Consider the following 6,041-nt stretch of genomic DNA (forward strand, 5'->3'; position numbering starts at 1 on the left):
GGACATCACTGCTCCCCAAGAAATCTGCCAAAGTCAATGCTGCTGGGGGCGGGTGGAGTGGGGGTGGGGAGGTGCTGCAAAGTCGGCTTGGAACATGGAGGGGATAAAGTGTGCACCACGGTGAGGAGGGGCCGCCACGGTCAGCCTGTCGTGCTGTGACGTGGGCAGCAGAGGGAGTGGCCCCTGCTGGGACCAGGGCATGCCGTAGGGTCTGTGAGGGGAGAGTGGGGCGAGGCAGCAATTTGATAAAATCCTCTAACGTCAGAAAGAAGGAGCACTGGGTGGTATACGCAACTAATGAGTCATTGGACATGACAACCAAAACTTATGACGTACTATATGTTGGCTAACTGAACATAATGAAAAATTAAAAAAAAAAAAAAAAAGGAAGGAAGGAAGAATGATCTCCTCCTGGAGGGAAAACAAGGCCCGTAGATATAGCAAAGATACAGATGTCTAGAGCAAGCAGGACAGAGCTAGGAGGGATGCTAAGATCTTGGGTAAGAGCCTTGAAGAAAGGCAGGAAGGAGATTTCTGCCTGAAGTGTGGAACAGGGGTGAGAGGAGGAGTTTCCCGAGGCAGGGCTGGGTGGGCTGCTCTGCTCCCGCAGATCACACTGCCAGGGCCTCTGCACAGACGGGCACCGACCTGGGTCTGCTGGATGGCTGGGTGTGATTGGTGCCCCCCACCAGTGCAGCAGAGGGGGGCCCTGGTCCAAAAGCCACTCCCTTGGCAAAGCTCTGGGTTCGAGTCCTTCACTGCGGGCTGAGATGCTTTGGGGGCAGCTAAGAACACGAAGGCCTCCGCAATGCCCTTCGGAGCCTTAGCAGGATTACAGTGCGTCTTTACGGCCAAGCACAGGGCCAGAGTGTTGGCTCCAGGCACGGCTTGTAAGTGGCCCTTGACAGTCCCAGGTGTGACGTACAGGAGGGTGGGCAGGGTAGTGAGAGGCTTGGAAACAAATCAGAGAAGAACCTGGCTTGGTTTAGCTGGGAGCAAAGAAGCCCTAGCATGAAGTCCCACATGTTCTTCAAAGATTTAGAGGTCACCATTGAGCGTAGATGGATCTGTTCTGTTCTCTGATATTGAGAATAATATTGCATCTTGAAAAAAGAGGGACACTTTCTACAAGGAGGTGTCATCGTATTGATTTGCTGGGAGCCAAAAGGTAAGCAAGGGGGAAGTGCGATGCGCCAAGGAGGTATATGGAAGGACTGTTTTCATATTTACTTGCAGGTGCTCCTATGGTCGTATGGAATCTTAAGGACAGAGGCTCAGCAGCTGTGGCTGGGGCTCCAGGTTCTCTCTGAGAGTGACTTCCTGGCTCTTCGGGACCCACAAGCTCTGGCCGTCTAGCAGGATGACCCTCAGGACCAACGGTGACTTTCCATCCTTTTGCACCTTGGTGTGGATGCAATGCTTTTCTTTTAAGTAATCTTTTAAGATATAAAATGTGGTCATGACTAAAAATTTGGGATCCACGAAAATATATGCAGGGAGTACATACTTCGGAGGTCATAAGCTCAGGTGTATAAAATACACCTTTATTTTCCACACACATTTGAATTTCTGAGCCTGAGCCCTCTTCTGTGAAATTTAATCTAGTCACTTATAGGTAACCTTATCTCCCAGATGTTTGGTTGCAATCCAGTCCCATTTAGGCTGGCCCCTTATGCTGCTTCTACCCGCTGGGGTCAGAAGGAAGCCTGGGGAGGGAAGTGGGGAGGGGGAGACGTATGCAAATACCACTTTACTGTATTTAGTGGGGTAGAGAGAGGTGTCTGCCTTTGCCTGTGCGGCTGGGGTCTGCGCTGGCCCCTTCTGCCAGGTAACTGTCTCTGCTGGTGCTCGAGCACATCCACCTGACATGTCCCCCCGGCCCCGCAAGCTAATGTCCTGCTTGCCCCCATCTGGTCCATAGCAAGACATCCCTCCTGCATCCTCTAATCAGGGGTCCCTTTATCTCAGCCCTGGGACACTTTCTAGACCAAAAAAGGCCTTTTCTCAGCTAAGTACCACCTGCTTCTTAAACCTTGGAAAATTTGGCTATTGTGCCCACCCCAGGCGTGAGGGGCTTCATGAAGCTGCATTCAAGCTCATCCACCCAGACACCGCAGTCATGGCCCCCCTACTGCTCTGCTGCTATCCCGCCACGCAGGAGATTTCTCCCTGCGCTGGGATGTCTCCCCATGCTACCCATGCGCCCCACCACTGCCCCCCACCCCTGAAGCGAGGTTCACGTCTCCTCTGCCTTGGGACTCCGCTGCCACCCCAACCTAAGGGTGGGGAGGGGGGAGAAAAGAGTTCCCTTTGATCATTCTTTTTGCTCATTCTTTCTTTTGGTATCTTTGTTCTTAGATCTTCCGTGGGTGACAGTTTCTAAAGCACAAGGTATTGTTTTGTTTCACTGATGCTAGAAAAACAAAGCCTGTACTAAAGAGTAATTGATACCTCACCTGCCACCCTATCACATATGAACAGCACCCATCCACCATCTCCTCATCTAGAGGGAAACAACGTCCGTGTTTCTTTTTCTTTCTTTTTTACTGGTGTCAGTGGTCTGTTGTATAGTCTTTTTTTTTTTCATCTTGTCTTTTTTTTTCTATGCAAAGAATTATTTTATATATAATTTAGATCACACGGCACATACAACTTTGTCTTCTTTTTTTCATTTAACATTGTAACTTGAATATATTCCCACATCATGAAACTTAGAACACGTAATGACTGCCTAGGATTCTCTCATGTGTGTCATAATGTACGCAACCACTTGCTTATTGCTTATTGTTGGGTATTTCCTTTGTTCTCAGCTGATCAGTATCACATATGAACTGCAATGAACTTTTGTACTCGGAATCTTTGGCTATGTAGTTCTTTTTGCAGGATGGATTCTTACTAGTGGAATCATCGATTCAAGTAATTTGAACATATTTAAAGCTCTCGGTTTTTCTGGCCCAATCACTGCCTGTGATCGGAAAGACCATGCCGATTTAGGTCTCTACCATTCAACTGGCGTAGGTCACGTTGGGTATTGTCTCTTTTTCTCTGCTATTGTTTCCATACTGATTTGTGTGGGAACTCAGATATGGGAAAATCATCAGAACTCTTTTTAAATGTATTTTATGAGTATCTTGGGTTATATCTCAACGACTCCATATGTCTAATACTTAGAAACTGAAATACCTTTAGAGTCAAGCTGAATAAAATCGTCCCTTAAATTTTTTTTCAGTTTCCTTAGATAAAAATGTTGCCATTGACCTACTGACAATGAAGAAGAAAATAGACGCTATTTTGGTATGTTTTCCAAGAGAGTTGTAGCAAAGGGTGCCCAAGGGAGGCTACAGGTACTCGCTGTGCCTGATGGCACCAATTTCAAACTGGGGAAGATTTTCGCATGCCGAATGCAGGCTCTCGTAAGTGATCTTGGGTTAGCTTCATCCACCTGGCTCCAACTTCTTTGCACGCCAGCAGGAGATAGGCATTTACTCCATTTTCTGCTCATTAGTCTCACAATTTTCATTCCTTTTCTGTGCATTTATCTGTGAGGCCGACATCAGTGTACTGAAGCAATAATCCCTCCCTTTACACTACGTCTGAGTGCATTGAGGATATCAGAAGTTTGTTCAAGCTGGTTGAGGAGACCAGGCCCAAGGGCCCGAGGGCCAGAAGAGGGTCAACAACCTGCAGGACATGGCCGCAGGGCGCTGGGCAGAGCTTGCTGGCTGAAGCCCCCATGCGGCTGGTGGCGGAGTTCTCAAGATGGCAGCTGAGGATGGGACCAGGTCCTCTGAAGTCAAAAGTAGGGCTCTCCATGAGGGCAGCGATGCATGTGAACTCTTCCGAGGCTGACTCTGTGTTTAGAATTACCAATCAGAAGCCAAGAAGAGAAGGATCGTGGCGAGCTGGGGTCAGAGTTGCTGGGGGTCAGTCATGGCCCTGCAGGCAGACACGGGTCTCAGAGAGGAAGGGTAGACCTAGAAGGGGCTACAATACTAAGTCAAGCTTTGAGAACGGAGGTGAAAGCTAGAAACGCACCCTCTCATAGGACAGAACATGACAAGTGGACGTCAGCGGAAGCCAGAGGGACAATTGGTTTTCGCAGAGAGGAAGTCACAGTGGTTGGTGCTTTAATCCCTGGGCTGGATTTCTGGCTCTTCCCTTCTTGGTACTTAAAGGGCCTAGGCCCTGAGAGGCTGAGCATTAATTTCTGATAAGCCTGATGTTTCTTCATTCATATGGGCATTGAACAAATGTTTATCGAACACCCACTACCTGTGATGTCAGGGGCCTGGGCGCAGAGTGACAAGAAGACACCATCTGCCCTAAAGGAGCTCACCTGGACTCATGTGGCCCAGCAACGTCTGACCAGCCAAGAACTATAAATTCTTATACAAAATTATCGTAACATTTGTTTTGTGGAGACAGACTGGAATCTATTTCTCCAATGTAAAAACATCAGTCAATGGAATGCAAATTACCCCTGTCCAAGGACCCATCAGGTTTTTTGTGAAGGTAACTTAGCCCCAGTTGTCCTGGGAGGAATTTGGAAAAGTTCTTTGTACCCGGCGCCAGCACACCAGAATTGGGAGATGTGGCCCTGAGTAGAGCATGGCCAAAATTATTAAATCACGGTGAGCAGTGGTGATTAATTACTCCCTTTCCTTGGGTGGAGAGAGGGTTCTACGAGCTTTCCCCCAATCCTGCTCTCATAACCATGACCAGCCTCTGCAGATCTAAACCCTGAAAAGAAATTGTATTTGAGGGGACCACTGGACGGTGGGGGGGGGCGGGGAGTAGGGCCTGGATTAGGGTGGGGCAAGGGAGAGGTGCACGATTTAAGGAGGTGCTCATTCTCAGGGTTGCATCTCCTTCAATTTTATGCCCTAGGCCTTGCCTGTGTCACACTTTAGTCCCAACCCTGGGGAAGAGGCTTAATCTAAACCCAGGACTGAAAGAAAAGTTTATATTTCATCACATCTCTCTACTCTTTCAGGGAAAGTTCTTGTATCCTTCGGTCTGGTGATGCTGTGTGTGAAATCTGCCTCAAGCACAGTGATCCTTGCGGTAAGATTGTCATTATCACAAAAGGAACTCTGGCGAACCTTCTATTCTCTTTTGTTTGAAGGAAGACTTCCTATTATTCTTACTGTTCACTGTGGGCTTGACACCCATGCAAACGTCCTGTCTCACAAGAGGCAGGGTTAACCACTGTAGGGTTAAAGAAAGGATCAGGAGACTGGGCTTTCTGAGACTGGATGGAATAGCTCTTCCTCAGGAAAATGTCATCATCCTCGCTAATGTTAGCGACTCCTTGCTCTGTGGAGATAGCATCGTGCTTTAATCGCCATGACTTCCTGAGAGCTGTACTACTCTCATCTTTCCTCCTTTAGAGGAAGAAACAGGGGCTCAGAGAGGTTCTGCAACTTGACCACATCACGCAGTGATGAAGCCTGGATTTAGCCCAATCATCTTTTTCTCTATTAACCCCAAACCAAAAGAATAGAGGGCCAAAGAGAGCTAGGAAGGTTGGATGCTGTGCCTTGCTTATAAGTGAGCAAATCTTAGTGATTTTTTTTATTATATTATGTTAATCACCATACAGTACATCACCGGATTCCAAAAAATCATTAAAATAAAAAAAAAAGAAAAATCTAGGACTAATTTATGGTAGAAAATCATTCATATAAATTTATAGCCTTGAAAGAAATTACAGGCTAATTTATTCCAATGTTAAAATTTTAAAAAACTGTAATTTGGTACAAATTAAATTTTAAAGTCATTATAAACACCTACAAATGGAAATTCACAAGCTAGAATAGTATGGAAAACTCAACTCAATGTCAAAAATATTTTGTAACATCCAGCAAATCTGTACTTTCTAAGGGATAAAGAAAGGGGGAGTAATCAGAAGGGGGAATGAAGCATGAGAGACTATGGACTCTGAGAAACAAACTGAGGGCCTCAGAGGGGAGGGGGTTGGGGGAATGGGATAGACTGGTGATAGGTAGTAAGAAGGGCGCGTATTGCAGGGTGCACTGGGT

Source organism: Ailuropoda melanoleuca, chromosome 1, assembly GCF_002007445.2.
Source record: "Ailuropoda melanoleuca isolate Jingjing chromosome 1, ASM200744v2, whole genome shotgun sequence".
NCBI lineage: Eukaryota > Metazoa > Chordata > Mammalia > Carnivora > Ursidae > Ailuropoda > Ailuropoda melanoleuca.